The sequence below is a fragment of the Dermochelys coriacea genome, chromosome 3 (genome assembly GCF_009764565.3).
Source record: "Dermochelys coriacea isolate rDerCor1 chromosome 3, rDerCor1.pri.v4, whole genome shotgun sequence".
Lineage (NCBI taxonomy): Eukaryota > Metazoa > Chordata > Testudines > Dermochelyidae > Dermochelys > Dermochelys coriacea.
In genome coordinates this window covers 38419276-38436118 of record NC_050070.1, presented here as the reverse complement: position 1 = coordinate 38436118, position 16843 = coordinate 38419276, and positions in this window count along the sequence as shown.

Sequence of the window (16843 nt, the reverse complement as noted above, 5' to 3'; positions counted from 1 at the left end):
AGCACTGACCCCCCACTTGGTATTTATACCTGCCTACTGTATTTTTAACTCCATGCATCTGACGAAGTGGATTTTAGCCCGCAAAAGCTTACACCCAAATAAATGTGTTAGTCTCTAAGGTGCCACAAGGGCTCCTCATTGTTTTTGATGACACAGACTAACACAGCTACCACTCTGAAATTGTGAGTTTTGGTAATTTAACCCATTTTTTCACAGGCTGATAGCATGCTGAGGCATTGGGTGGCATTTTCTATTGACTTTCTATTGTATTTTTGTCTATATATATTTCAGTGCCCCAATCTCCTCTGTTTTTAGTGCCATGCTAACGGTGCAGCTGTATTTCCATTATTACTCCCTTGCTTTAGTTTCTCACAATTGAACCCCAGGCACTGAGATCGTTCAAGTCAACAAATATTAACTCTGAAGCTCTCTGAAACAGAAGCTATATGTTTGGGATGTCGGATAGTCCACCGATTCGGATGTTAGCCTATAACTCTGAAAACAAAGATTCACTTTCCTGCTCAGCCATGTGCTTCTTATATAACCATTAACTTAAAGATCTAAGGGTACAGCTCTGGGGCCCTGGATCTCTGACACTGACTCATCATAACTGAGGGAGATGGATGAAGCAGCATCTTGCTAAACCTGGAACTTCAGGCCCTATAGGAGGTTCTATCAGAGCACCCAAGGCCTGCGGCCACCTTATTGTTTCACACCCACTAATGAAGCCAGGAAGTGACATGGGTGGTTATCTGAGCAACTGAGCAGACTTCCTGCTGTTGCTGCTACATTTAACACTCTGCTCTTGCCTGCCTCCTGCAATCCATATCCAACCCTGTTTCTGATCCCTGCTCCACTCCTGACCTGCTCCTCACTCCTAACTCCCACCATGCTCCTGCTCCATGCCTGATCTCTGCCTCTTTCCAGTTCCTGCCTTTTCACCTTACTTCTGATCACCAGCTACCAGTCCTGCCTCTCACCCCTGGCTCTGATTTCTGACTCTGCCTAGGCTCTGGGATTTGGTATCTGATGCTGGCTCTGATCCTCAGCTTTGATTCCTGGTCCTGATTCCTGGCTCTTGTATTTGGCATTTGACTCTGGCTCTGACTCTTGCTTCCATTCCATGACCTGGCCATTAGACCCAACTCCTACTCTGAATAGTAGGCCAGACTGCCTATGTTCTAGTTCATAACAGTTAGCAAGTCTCCTGCAGTGGGATCCACAAAGATATTTAGGTGCCTAAGTCCCATTTTTAGGCACCTCTCAGATCCACAAACCTTCTGTTTGTCTGCTGCCTAACTGTGTAGGAAGCAAAATTCACTTGATGCCTAAGCTTTTTCCTCTGGGAATGCACACTGCAGCCTCATTATAGGCTCTTGGGTGCCTATCTCCTGCCTGAGCATGTGAACTACTGCCTCATGGTAGGCATCTAGACACCTATCTCTTGCCTAAGCCTCAGAGTGATTCACAAACCAGTGTCAGGGGCCCAATTGGGTAGGCGTCCTCTGCCAAGCCAAGCACCTATCTTCCCTCAGTTCATGGATCACTAGCCGAGGCAGGTACCTCTGTGCAGCCTAGACTTAGACTCTTATTTCTGAAAAATGGGTGGGGCTTAGCACACACTCTTCTGGTCAGCATCTCCCATTGGGTAGTTTAGGTGGCACCCCTCTCCCCCAAAGTGTGATGACTTGTGGAGCGCAATCGAAGGTGCCTAGCCCTCTCTATGCATTGTATAGGGAGCCTAGGCACCTAACTTGGTGGCTGTAGATCACAGTGTCATTCCTGTGATTGTCTAGGTGCCTAAAATTTAGGTGCTATGACACTCAGCATTTCAACTCCTAAGTCCCTTCATGGATTCTGCCCTTAGTCTCTGTGTATCTCTCCATCTGTTAAATGGTGATTAATAGTACTTCCCTACCTCATAGGGATGTTGTGGGGACAAATAAATTGAAGACTCTGAGGTGCTCAGATATTGTGGTAATGGGGAGCCAGATAAGTATCTAAGATAGATAGATAGATTTGCACGATAGCTTTTCACTTTAATTACCTCATGGTGCCTATATTTGTAACAACATTTGGACAATATCCAGAAAGAGACCCTTAATTAGTCTAGTAAATGAGCAGTTTGAATGATTAATTAGTTCACCTAATACCTCATTGGAATTAATATTGTATTTTTAAATAGTTTCTTGTTTGAAAGCTAATGTCTTAGTAATGAGTAATATATCAGCCTGAGAACCATTAAGCTCAGACTGAGAAATGACTAACATGACAGGGAATATATCAGACCATACCATCAGACCAAGGAATTAATTCTCTTCAGTAGACATTTCCTTTTTGTGTTGTAAGGGATTTACAAAGGAAAGGCTGGCAAGTTGCACATTCTCACCCAAACCAAGAGAATAAGATAATATTTGTGACAAAACATTTACCTACACTGTAAAAGAAAAAAGGAAAAAAGAGACAGAGGCAAGAGAAAGTGTTACTGGCAGATCAGCACCATCTACCATTTTGCTGTGAGGTTCATTTGAATTACTAGTTCACATAAATGTCACGTTAAGTCAAACCATCTAAAAACTGGAAAGTGACTAGAGTAATAGTTTGTTCCTAAATTCAACCATTTCTGGTTGCTATCAGATTATATATTATACAGAGAGACAGGAGAAACAACAAAAAAATAATCAGTGCAACCCAAAGGTGTTTGTCAGGCTGAGTAACAGGTTCTTACAGTTTACTGCATGGTGAACAGAGACCCAAAGGAAAAATGACACCTGGGAATCCACTCCCAGTTCATTCTAACTCTTTTTGTTTTCTGCCCATTCTGTTCTCTGACCTTGTGCAGATTCTACTCAGAGTAGTTTATAACCAGCTTTATTATTAAGGTAAATAGGACTTGTCTGTGTTTATCTGAATTTGAACAACATAATGATTAATGCCAAGAACAATAAGTAAAGCAGGAGATTGGGCCTGTTGTGTATAAGATTTTTCTCTTTCAATAAAGCATTATTAAAATGCCAATAATAATGTTCTTGATCACTTTATGCATTTTATATAATTACAGTAACCTTTCAACCAATAGATTTCAGAAAAATATAATAGTTATACAATCCTAGATTTTCAAGCACAATTAGAGACATCAGTAGCTTTCTCCTACACACACAATGCCAGATTTAGATGATGACCGTTATAGAGAGAAAGGGCTTTTTCATAATCAGACTTGCCTCAACAGACTCAATGTTATTGAACGCTTATGATTTATCTAAATGTATTCTATTTCAGAAACTGAATTGCAGCATGTCTCTGACTGGCTGGTGTCCCTTTTCCTCCAACTAGTTTGAGATCTGCAAAAAAAAAAAGTTTCAGACATTTACGATACCTATATGTGTTAATGATCTGGAGGAGAGAGTGGACAGTGGGTTGGTGAAGTTTGCTGGTGGTATTAAACTGTTTGCTGCAGGAGATTAAACATCATAAGGGCAGATTAAATTTAACTACACATGAAAGTTACAATACTGCAAAGTGGTAAACATTAATTTAAATCTTCTGTATACATTAAACTTGCAGGAAACTTCATAGATTCTAAGGTCAGAAAGGGACCATTGTGATCATCTAGTTTGGCCTCTGAAATAACACAGACCACAGAACTTCCCCAAAATAATTCCTACAACATATTTTTTAGAAAAAACATCCAATCTTGATTTAAAAATTGTTAGGGATGAAGAATCCACCACACCCCATGGTAAATTGTTCCAATGCTCAGTTACCCTCACTGGGAAAAAATTACGTCTTATTTCCAGTCTGAATTTGTCTAGCTTCAGCTTCCAGTTATTGGATGATGTTATACCTTGCTCTGTTAGACAGAAGAGCCTATTATTGAATATTTGTTATCCATGTAGGTACTTATAGACTATAATAAAGTCACCCCTTAATCTTTTCTTTGTAATCTTTTTCACAAATACAGGACAGAAATATTTATTGAACATTTCTGCTTTTTCTGCATTATCATAATACCACTGTTAGGATTACTTTAGTGCCTAATGCACTTTAAAAACTCCTTATTTTCCTCAACTACTGTCCAAAGATTTCTCCTTGTGTCCTTTTGCTTCTCTTATCAATTTTCTACAGTTCCTAGCTTCTGATTTCTATTAATTACTATCAATTTTCCCTTTCTTCCACTTTGACTTTATTATTTTTATAGCAGCCTTCACTTCCCCTCTAAGGGTATGTCTTCACTACCCACCGGATCGGCGGGCAGCGATCAATCCAGCGGGGATTAATTACTAGACACAATAAATCAACCCCCAAGCACTCTCCCATCGACTCCTGTACTCCAGCGCCACAAGAGGCATAGGCAGAGTCAATGGGGGAGCAGGAGTAGACAACTCACCGCAGTGAAGACACTACGGTAAGTCGATATAAGTACTTCAACTTCAGCTACATTATTCATGTAGCTGAAGTTGCATAACTTAGATCGACCTCTCCCCCACCTTCATCCCAGTGTAGACCAGGGCTAAGTCAGGTAATTTTATATTATTTTTGTAATCAATACAATTTTTTCCCTCAGTTGTGGGATTGTGGCTTTTGAGGCCTTTAGTAAAGTGTTCTTAATCAATTCCCAATTATCATTCAAATTTTTCTAATTAAATTTTTCCTCCCAACTGATTTGTCTTGTAATTGTTTTCATCTTTGTGAAATTGGCCATTTTAAAGCACCAAGTCTATATATTAGAGGTCTGGACTTTATTATCAAATAATGATCACTTGTTGCTGAGCTACCATTCATTTTTAGTTCTGTGATCAGTTCCTCTTTTTCTGTCAAAGTGAGGTCTAATAGAATTCCCCTGAGTTAGATGCAACATTTTTTGAGTTAGATAGTTATCATCTATATTATTTAGACATTCCAGAGATGTTTTAATAGTGGCTGCATCAGAACTCCAGCATGTGTTCCTCAAATTGAAGTGCCCCAGGATCATGAAGCTTTTTTCCCATACACATTATAGATAGGTGTGCAAGGAGCCATGTAGTTCTAGGTCCCTAGTGAGATTTGGTATTCTGTAGCAGACACGAACTAATACCCCATATTGTGCTATCTCTGTTAGGATGTTGATACACATGCATTCAAGATCATTTTCTTCCAAGTTATCTGTGACTTCTGAGGTGGAGGCCATACAAACTATACAGTCCATTTCTGTAGAAGATAGGCCAATGTTCCAGGAATAGCCTCCCCACCCCCACCCCGCAGCCCTTCCCACTTACCCAGAAAGTGCTTCACTTCCAGAATCTTCTGCCTTTCTTCACTTGTGGGGCAAGAAGCATCTCAGGGAATATTATTTAGATATTTTTTTCATCACATTTCCAAGTTCCCTGAAGTCATCCTCTATCTGTGAGATATTCCACAATGCAGTGTCCTTAGTGAAGAATTCAGAGTAGCAGGAGTGTTAGTCTGATTTCGCAAAAAGAAAAGGAGTACTTGTGGCACCTTAGAGACTAACAAATTTATTTGAGCATAAGCTTTCGTGAGCTACAGCTCACTTCATCGGATATATGCAGTGGAAAATACAGTGGGGAGATTTATATACATAGAGAACATGAAACAATGGGTGTTACCATACACACTGTAACCAGAGTGATCACTTAAGGTGAGCTATTACCAGCAGGAGAGTGGTGGGGGCGGGGAGACTTTTTGTAGTGATAATCAAGGTGGGCCATTTCCAGCAGTTGACAAGAACGTCTGAGGAACAGTGGGGGGAGGGGGGAAGATAAACATGGGGAAATAGTTTTACTTTGTGTAATGACCCATACACACAAAGTAAAACTTTAGGCTTGAATAGACACTGGGAGTGGATGAGTCATTATATAAAGTAAAACTATTTCCCCATGTTATTTCTCCCCCCACCCCCTACTGTTCCTCAGACAGTTCTTGTTAACTGCTGGAAATGGCCCACCTTGATTATCACCACAAAAGGTTTTCCTCCTTTCCCCCCCTCCTTCCTGCTGGTAATAGCTCATCTTAAGTGATCACTCTCCTTACAGTGTGTATGATAAAACCCATTGTTTCATGTTCTCTGTGTGTGTATATAAATCTCCCCATTGTACTTTCCACCGAATGCATCCAATGAAGTGAGCTGTAGCTCACGAAAGCTTATGCTCAGATAAATTTGTTAGTCTCTAAGGTGCCACAAGTACTCCTTTTCTTTATTACCCCATGTTTATCTCCCCCCCACCCCCCACTGTTCCTCAGACATTCTTGTCAACTGCTGGAAATGGCCCACCTTGATTATCACTACAAAAGTTCCCCCCCAAACCGCTCTCCTGCTGGTAATAGCTAACCTTAAGTGATCACTCTGGTTACAGTGTATATGGTAACACCCATTGTTTCATGTTCTCTATGTATATAAATCTCCCCACTGTATTTTCCACTGAATGCATCTGATGAAGTGAGCTGTAGCTCACAAAAGCTTATGCTCAAATAAATTTGTTAGTCTCTAAGGTGCCACAAGTACTCCTTTTCTTAGTGCAGAAATGAACCATCACTAGTGGATTAATTACCTGTTGACTTCAGAAGCCTTTCCAATCTTAGAGTAACATCTCCTATACTGGCTCCAGGAAAGCAGAACATGGTCTTATCTGCCTGTCCCTATTCTTTTTATTCTTTTTAGTACTAAATCCACACCAAGGATCCTCTGTCTGTCTTGGATGACTGGAGAACTGTTTGTGGGTAAGCTTGACTTTTTTTTTCAGGTTGGGCCAAGCTGCCATCCACAGGTGTGTCCCATATGTCTTTCCATTTCCTTGGAGCAACTGGACCTTGAGAGATCTTCCAGTTTCAATGATTGGAAACTCCTAGCTATGTGGAATTTCTTCTTGTCCTCTTCTCTTTAATGACCACAGCCTGCCCATCCTCATCTGCCTCCAAATGTACAGAATGCTGAGGAAAAATTAGGAGTCATGCCAATACATTGCTAAACGAATGTTAGCTTAATAACAAAATGTAGCTGAAGATCATTTTGAATAAGTTATATATCCTGCCCCAACCCAACTGTTTTGTTTGCCTCTTTGTTGCATCATTTGTGATAAAATGTAAACTCTCTGGAGCAGGGCCCATGTGCTCTGTATCTGCACTGTGAGGCATCTACCATTACAGCTAGTAGAATATTTTTTAACTGAGAACTTTTTATTTTGACCTTTCAAACTAAACTACCTTTTTGTGGAAAAATTCATTTTGGTTGACATTTTCTAGATTTTTAATCAAAATCTGAAAATTTGAAATGTTTTGGGTTCCCCAGTCCTGTCCCTTAAATTTCTCATTTTCCAGTGGATGAAGAAAGGGTGTGGAGCAGGGTGAGGGGACAAACTTTGGGGGGCTACATTTAGTCAAAAAACTTTAAAATTCAGCAAAAATTTCAAACAAACAAAACAGTTTTCATTTCATTTGAATTGTTTTCCCTGAAAACAAAGACAGTTTTTCAACCAACTCTACCTAGCATACTCCTGGAAAAATCCAGCTTCCAGATTCATATCCGTGATCTGTAGAAACAATTTTGGCCTGCGTGTTTCAAATATGCTAACTGGTCACAGCAAAACCATCTTAATTTTAAATATGTGTATAATAAATATACTGGTCATTCTACCAACTTGAATATGCTCTAAAAGTTACAAAGATAAACTAGATTCTATGGGATTTCATGAAAGGGCTTAGATAGCTTTTACTTAAACTTTTATTCAATTAAATATTTATATTCCTTGTATTTTCATAGCAGCAGTAATACACTTGATTCAATATTTATAGATAAGAGGGAACAAGATAACTTTTATGGAGACTCATTAGTGTAATGTTACATTTTTCTGTGAAAATATTGCCAGTGGATATAGGGCCAGATGATCCCTGGCCTTTATGTCTGGGTATAACCTACTGGTGAATGTGTATTACAGGTCCCTCTTTGTACCAATCTATAGATTATAACAGTTTGTTACAGCACTAGCTAGAGAATCTTGGTTCTTTAGCTCGAGCGTCTTTAGAGCTGAAGGTTCCCAGGTCAATCCCTGGTGTGTTGGTCAAAATGGCAGCTCTCACAATTGCACTGACAGGGAGGGAACAAGAAACCAGTGCATGCTCCCGACAATGAAATGTGGCAACTGCAGACCCCATGCTTAGGGGAGGGTAAGAACTACTCCCTCCGTGTTTCCAAAGAAATGTGAAAAGGAAGTCCTATAGAAAACACTGAGGAAATCAGAGTTACTTGCTCAAGGCTGTGGCTAAATACCACAGTCTAGACCTGTGCTTCTCAAGCTATCTGGCAATTTTTTTTTCCAATGTGCGCGCAGACCAGCAGCCGATGGGTCTGGGACCAGCACCAGTCCGTGGACCACCACTTTGAGTAGCACTGGTCTAGACCACTGTTTGCAAGACTTAACTTGACGTCCAATTCTGCTCTCACTGAAGTCAATGGGAGTTTTCCCATTGACATCAGTGGGGCCCACATTGCGATAACTGCTGATGTTTTGTAACTCAGAAATATGTAACATTTAAGATGACATGGAAAATATGTATTTTGAACGAGTACATGGAAAGTATAGCCTCCCTCTGTCCTCCCCCCCAAAAAAATTTAAAAAATATTCTTTGCTTTGTGAGCTGCAGCTAATTAAGTTACCTGCTTTTCTGCAACATTCTAACTACTTTTATAAGTTTTATATCTTATACTTAGCAGTGAGTGGGAGGCTAGCACAGTTTATTTCCTTTGGGTTTTTGTACATTTTATGACATGCATGGAAATAGGAGGCTGCTGAATCTTAAAATCTCCTACTTAAAAAGATATTGTCAAGGCTTTTATTAAACCTTATTTTGATTTACCATAAAATAACTGTAGGCTTTTTATTTCTCTATTTCTTACTCTCTTTCTCCTGGTTTTCTGGCATATTTCTTTTCAGAAGTGGTGGTAATAGTCTCTGGAGAGAAATGATGGAATCTGTATAATTTAGGACTCCAAAAATTAGACTGGACAAAATCCCAGAAATAGCACTGTAGGGAACAATATTGCACTTTGCAGGGACATGGACTAGATGGCTTTATTTTCAACTAGGTCTTTTTCATCTGTGATAACCCTAAATTAACTGCTGTAACTAAGCTTTCCAATGAGTTTGCATATGAGTGCTGAGTATTTGAACTAATGTTTTCAGTATGGAATTGTATTATCGAACATACTGATAACAATTAAGACATGTAGTTGTCTGTTCTTTTTTTTTTTTAAAAAAGTTTCTTCTATACATCAGATAATATTTTAAAGATAGTATGTGCTCTTTTTCCTTGGTGGTGTAGCAAATAATGATATTCGAACCCTTAGCGTAGTTAAAAAAAATTGCAGATATTTTATACTCGTCAAAGAATGTGCAAGCCATGTTTGCAGGCAGAATCTGTCCTATACTAATATTTTTTCAGCCACTGGGCCTAGTAATTAACATGAGTTACATATTTTTGTTTGCTTTGTAAACATTGTTATAAGTTTAGGATTTACTGCAAGTTTATTATGAAGGGTTTTGTATTAATCCTTTCATGATAAATGCACTGTGTATCATTTCAATCTATCTTTTAATAGAATCTGTTTTTAATTGGGAACTTTTGCTTTGTGTTTCATATCAGAACAGACCTAGAAGTCGAATTCCATTATGCTAGAGATGTAGAATCCGGATTATTCAAACCACATGGGTAACACCAAATACATTGGGATAAATGGGAGTGCATAGTTAATAAGCCAATAGAACAGGGATACATTCAAACAGTTTGTTAGAAAGACAGTGAGAGTTCCAATAATCAGGATTCAGAGATATTTTGTGAAGTTTTAACTACAGAGTATCCAGTTACATACAAAGGAGAAGGAGATTTATGAGTCTTAAATATATGTAAAAGAAAATTGGTGTAACCTTTCATGCAGTGAAAGAAACTTAAACTTTTTTTTTCATTATGTAATCATACTGAAGCCTATAAAATATATTTCAGGATAGATGAACAGTTATTGCTAGCAGTGAGTTGCCATTAATAACTGATCTTGAAAATGTATTTATGCATAAAATGTCCCAGTCAAAATCATACAGGCACACAAATAGCAACAAACCCACGTAAATTTGCTGAACTTAATGAACAGAACATCAACAGGAAAAAGCTCTCTTCAAGAACATTAAACTCAACTTTCTCTCCCACTGGGAAAACTCCACACTCACCTCCACAGGAACATCTGAGCAACCAACAGCAACTCCAAGTTTCAGAGTAGCAGCCGTGTTAGTCTGTATTCGCAAAAAGAAAAGGAGTACTTGTGGCACCTTAGAGACTAACAAATTTATTAGAGCATAAGCTTTCGTGAGCTACAGCTCACTTCATCGGATGCATTTTGGCACCTTAGAGACTAACAAATTTATTAGAGCATAAGCTTTCGTGAGCTACAGCTCACTTCATCGGATGCAACTCCAAGTTGCAAACCTTATTTAAAAAACAAAAGCAGGCAAATCTCCACAGTGAAAGGGGCTAATATTTCCTTCATCTCTTCAGGTTGTTTAAGTGCTATTAAATCCTTTAGTGGTATTCTGTAAATGGCACATATTTATTAGAAAAGCTATTTTAAAAATGCATTGGAAAGTCCTAAAAATGTTCATTGAGACTATTATTGAATCCTTCCATCTGTGAATTATATATATTGTCATTATCGGTCCAACTGTACAGGGCTAAGATGGAAAAATAATTAAAACAAAAACATTTAAAACACTTCTAAAAATGCTCTAAGATAGAATTTGCATATGTAACAATGTTGCAGTTGTCAGGGCTAGAAATACATGCAATATGTTCCATTGCAGAGCATGGGCCACACTTTTCAAATGGCATAAAACTCCCATTTCTAGCCCTATAAGATTACAAGCTATCAAACCAAAATTTTGTCACTCATTCATGATGTAATTTGACCTGTTCTGGGACTTGGATCATTGTTGTTTTAGGGGGAAATTCCAGATATGGGAAAACTAGGAAAAATTATAACAGGTTGAATTTAAATGATGATGACTGTTTGAATCTGCTCAGAGGGTTGGAATATTAGGGGTGATCTGAGGGAATAGATATTTGGGAGCAGTGAACAGGTGAGATGATCAGAATTATGTAATAGATACAATTTATGATAAGGGTATCAATTTAACATATAGTGGTGACACAAAGTTACGTCTAGTTTTAGAGGTCTTACCAGTGTCAGTGGCATTCCCCTTGTAAGCACAGGGACCGTGGCTGTAACTGACACAGTCTTTCAAAATGGAATGACACAGGTTCTGTGCTGCAGTTTGACTGCCTTACTCCACACCACCAGGACATAGGATCCCTATAGCTTGTGTAGCAGGCTGCAGGAGGATCAACTCTTAGTTCATCTCTCTTGCTGTAGTTGGTGGAGGGGCACAGCTGGGGAAAGAGCATGGCTAAGGCTTACTTATGCTGTAAGCTGTTCAATCAGCCCTTTGAGGCTTCTGGCAGCCATCGTAAATTAGGGTAGCTTTCAGGCTGCTCTAAGTTAAACCAGGGGGTTCAGGCTAAAACAGAGCAGCTTCTAGACCAGATGAGTGCAAAGGCCACTTTTACAACCCTTCCTTAACTACACTGAGGGTCTGGGATTTTAAGTGTAACTACTGTATGTGACATACACTTTTATACATATCTATTATTAAAACTTCTCTCTTTGCAGAAAAACTGAAGATTGTACATATATTTGTTTTCTGATGACACCACAAGCTGCTCAAGCTTCACCTTTGTGATTCCCATGACTGTATCTAGTCTGACTCTCCTTCTTCCCATTGTTAGAGCATAATCATAATATTGAGGCACAGGGCCCCTTGATGTTTAGGATGATGTCTGTTACAATATTCTATTCCTAGCAACCAAATTCTGCTGTTGGTTATATGTGAACAACTCATTTATAAGTTGTGCATGTGTGGCCAGGAGCTGAATATGGCATATATAAGGTTAAGAGTAAGACAGATTTTCATGACCGAGCATGTGACATACATCTTGATAAAAAGCAGAAGGTACATGTTGTTTGAATTATGTCTTATAAAACAATTTTAATTATTTTTCCTTTGTCAATTTTAGTCTGTTTTTATTACTCTTATGCATGTTCTTTGATGGTTTATTGAACACCTGAATACTTGTTACTGTTTTACCCAAAGAATAAGGTGACTGACATAGATATATAAAGTCTGAGGTATTGAATCTCATAGTGGCTGTGTTGTTTATTAAAAATTTAATTATTAATATCATTTTTCTTCCCATGTCAGACACCAAAATACATTCTCATCATTTCATTATTTTGAAATTAAAAGAAGGGAAGAACTGACTTTCCCAATAGTGACACCAATAAATGTTTAAATTGGCAGAGATCAGTTCTCTCTTTTGGTGTAGCTATGCCTATCACAGGAATGTTTCTATAGCCATCTTTGCACAGCCCTATTCTTGAGCCAGCTTCCAGAATTAATTAAAGCCATCTCTAGCGTATTCTAATCCACATAGCAGCTGCTTATGGCCCCAAGGGGCTGTTTTGATAGCTAGGAGTTCCTAGACTATACAGACTTGATTCCTTCGCTGGCAGCTAAAGAGTATTGCCATTATATCAGCTCTATACCACATGTGGATTTCCTCATGCTGGGGAAAATCTATGGTGTCCAGATTCTTTAGGATTCCCACCCCTTTTTTTTACCTCTAAAGCAGCATAAGAGGCCATCATGAAATGGCGAATTGGGCCCATAGAATCTTTCCTTTTGTTGGATTGTTTGATGGGAATCATGAACTGCCCTGATGGATTTGGCCTTTTCCGTGGTTTTCTTTCTTTGTGTTGATTGACAGCTGGGCTAGGTGATTGTTCCAGAGCAGCAGTAAGATGAGATAGAGGTTGCACAATCCTAACAGTGGAATTGAAAGGATTTAGGTCCTGATCCAAAGCTTATTGAAGTCAATGGGTGTCTTTCATTGGCCCCAAATAGTTCTTGGATCAATACTCTGATATCTGTAAGCTCCTACAAGATGGGAAGGCAGAGAAAGAATAAAAAAAGCGACAGTGAAGACTCTTTCAGTTAAGACTGTCTGACCCGTTGACGTGCATTTAACTGTTTGTTTTTTACCTGGTGGCCAGTGATATCTACTCTTAGTCATTTACTGCAGAATTTGCTACTGAATAAATGTAAACCTAAAAGTGTCTTTGCTGTTTGCTTTGACCCTCAGCTGAGTAACACGTTATCTGAATGCTAATAGCAATCTATTTTCACATTCTGACTGAGTGTAGGAGTTAAACACACTGAACTGCACTCATAGCCAATGCATGAATATTGTCAAATGCCCAATTGTTGGCCCTGACACTAGGTCTTTGTTTTACTTTTACATGCAGTTCTTTCTGGAATGGGCTAAAGGTTGTCTTTGTTTCATATTCACTTCAGTATGGTTGTTACTGATATGCAGTACTCAAATATATCAGGTTCTGATTTATCATGATGCTCTTGGTAGCTATGTACTGACTACCTAGACATGGTTGTGTTATCGAAAATATGACAATAAATATTTAAAAAAGGAATACATTGTTAATAGATGAGGTAGTTATGGAGAACAACACAGCAGACAATTTGATCAAATCTAGTACAGTATAATAATATTTGTTACTTACATAAGCAGTGAAACATACTGTACTATGAATTAAATTTGATTTTAAATTAAATTTGTATGCATATAAAGTTTAATGTTAAATGAGCTAAGCTCTGCAATTTGCTCAAACTCTATGGGTGACATCTTGGCCCCACTGGAGTCAGTGTTGAAACTAACATTAATTTCAGTGTGACCAGGTTCACTTTATACAATGTATCATTTTTTCAGAATTTAATTTTAATCGCCAAATTGTTATATTTGTGGAAAGTACTGGCTCCCTCTTGTGGCTGATTTAATACCAGAAAATTCTTGATATTTGGATAACAGATTGTAGACTAATAAAATATATTCACTTTTTTATAGATAGCAATGGGTTTAGATCCATGTAAATTTAAAAATAATATTAATATCTGTGACACTCTGTACTTCAGGGGAACACCCTGTTCCCCCCCCCAACCCACCGGCCCCATGTTCATCCTTGTAATATGATTGTGCGGTATCCCATGGAAAGTTTGTCATGTCGGACAAACTTTGGAAGGCCCATGATGCACCGAGCATTGTTGTTATACTAATGTTATAGGTTGTAATTTCATGTATATAGTTATGAGGCTGAAAATGTGTTCTCATGGCTTAAAACAAGCCCAGGCAAAACTCTCCAGGAGCAGAGGGCAGTTCACACCTCATCACCGGACACTGTAAGCTTATATGAGTTCGTCAATTTAACAAAAAAATTGATATGTACCAGGCTTGTTATCCCAAGAGGAGCCTCTAACACACTTCAAACCAAAGTCACTGCTTTAGGTAGAATAAACAAACAAATTTATTAACTATAAAGACAGATTTTAAGTGATTATAACAGAACAAATCAGATTGGTCAAATAAAAGCAAAACGCATTCTTAACTGATCTTAACGCTTTCAGTGCCCTTGAAACTTTGATACTTCTCATCACAGGCTGGTGGGTTGCTCTTCAGCGAGGCTCTCCCCTTTTATCAGTGTTTCAGTTGCTTAGTTGTGGTGTCTGTAGATGGAGGTGGAAGAGAGAGGAAGACCATGGCAAATCCCTTTTATTATGTCTTTTCTTCCCTCTTGGCTTTGCCCCACACCCTTCAGAGTCCAGGGAGCATTACCTCATTGCAGTCCCACACTGACCAAAGGCAGGGGGGTGACTCACTCAGAGTCTAACAGATCCTTTTATTGTTGATTAGGCCTGTGAGGCTGGGCTGGGTTTGTCCCCTACATGTCCTGATGAGGTGTGAACTGCCTCTCTGTTCTTGGAGAGTTTTTGCCTGGGCTTGTTTTAAGCCATGAGGATACATATTCAGCCTCATCACTATATACATAAAATGATAACCTATAACATTACTGTAACAATTACTATAACATCACTATAACAGCCATGCTCAGTGCATCCTGAGCCTTCCGAAGACAACCAACATTCACACAATCATTTTATAAAGATGAACATGGGGGTGAGGGTGTTTCTCCGAGGTACAGAGCATCACACATATCCAGTGGTTTTTTCAAAGGTTTTTATTTAATGAAAAGTTTGCAATGGTACATAATCCTACATTAGAGTTTGTATGGACATGAAACCAGCAGTGTGTTGCATGGTTTCTGATTCTGTTGTAAAAAATATTTCCAGTTATAATGGCAATGATGCAATAGACATAACTAAAAAAACACAAAAATAGTTGGTGAAATGCTTGAGAAAATTATAGTTTGTAATTTCTTTATTTAGAAAACCCAACCATGGGTATTTTATTTTCCTGTAATCTAGCTTTTAATAGTGTCCTTCTTGAAATGTTCATAACTGTGGCTCAGAGTAATGAAATTTTCTTTTATGATAAAGGAATTTCATATCTGAATAACTATGGGAATAAATAAAATTAAGTTCATGTTGATATTCCACTTCTGCATTCTGGATAGCTGTTCAAGGGTATATCAGGTCTTTGTGGGTGTTGTGGGAGATGCCGCTGCTCTGCTATACCCTGCCCCAGAAAGCAGCAAGGTAGGAAGAAAAGAGCAGCAAAGGTGGGTCCACCAGACCTACCTAGAGATGCCTCACTGGGACAGCCATCTTGGAAACTAGAGATACCTAGTTGCCCAAGGGCTAGTGACAGCTAATCCAGCCCAGCAGGTCCAGATGAAAGGAGATGCCTGGTTTTAGTAGGTCAGTTCCTGGCTGGGACCAGAGGGGTGAGGAAGGGTATGCCTCTCTGGGCACTAGAGCTTGAGGGTTCTGGCTGCATTTGCTTAAACTGGATTTGCAGGGAGAGAGGAGACCTAAGAACCTTAAACCTGAGCTAAGGGTGAAGATAAGGGGCCAGGTGGGAAGAGGCCCAGGGAAAAAGCAGCAATGAACTGAAACTGAGCAGTGCATATCGGCTGTTTATAGGATTCTTAGGTCGGAATCCAGAATAGTGGGCAGGCCGAGGTTCCCCTACCAATCACAGTGATATAAACCCCAATGAGGGCTCCAGGCTTTTTTAAGAGCCAGAACAAAGGGCTGAATTTAAAGGTCTCAGAGCCAGGGCTGAAGACCTTAGCCAGGGCAAAGAGACTGTTCATTTATTGGAGTCTTTAATACCCTGAAAGTGGTTCATTTGGACATTGTGACTTGGCCAGAGGTCCAAGCCACGGAAGACCCACCAAGGTCGGCTAGCAGCCTGCAGGGGGAGGAAGGGAAGTTCAAGAAAAAGACTGTAGTACAACACCCAGGCGGTGCTCAAGAGTGAATGCCCCATCACAATAGATGTCAAATTTAAACAGTTTTATCACCTGGATTAGGCTTGCATGTATAATAATTTAAGCAGTAATTTATATAAATAAGAAAAAGATTAAACAAAAGAAAGAATCAGTTTACAAGATCTCTGTGAGACTGGTCAGAGTGTAGTCAGAAACACTGGTCAGGAGCTAGCCTGCCTTGGTATAGAGAATGGTAGCAGTATTGCCAAGACCTAGTATTAAATATTCCGAGTCAAGCCAAACAAAAAATCATGAGATTTTTTAATGCATTTTTATTTAATGAAATTTTATTTTATTTGCCTTTTTGGTTTCAAATCTTGGATAACATTGTCTGTTTTCCAAGGCCTAGGTCCTTACTTCATATGTAAATGAAAGCTGAGATTCTCACCTGATCAGGTCAGAGGAAGACAGGAGAATTTCATCCTGAAGGTCACCACATGAAGCATC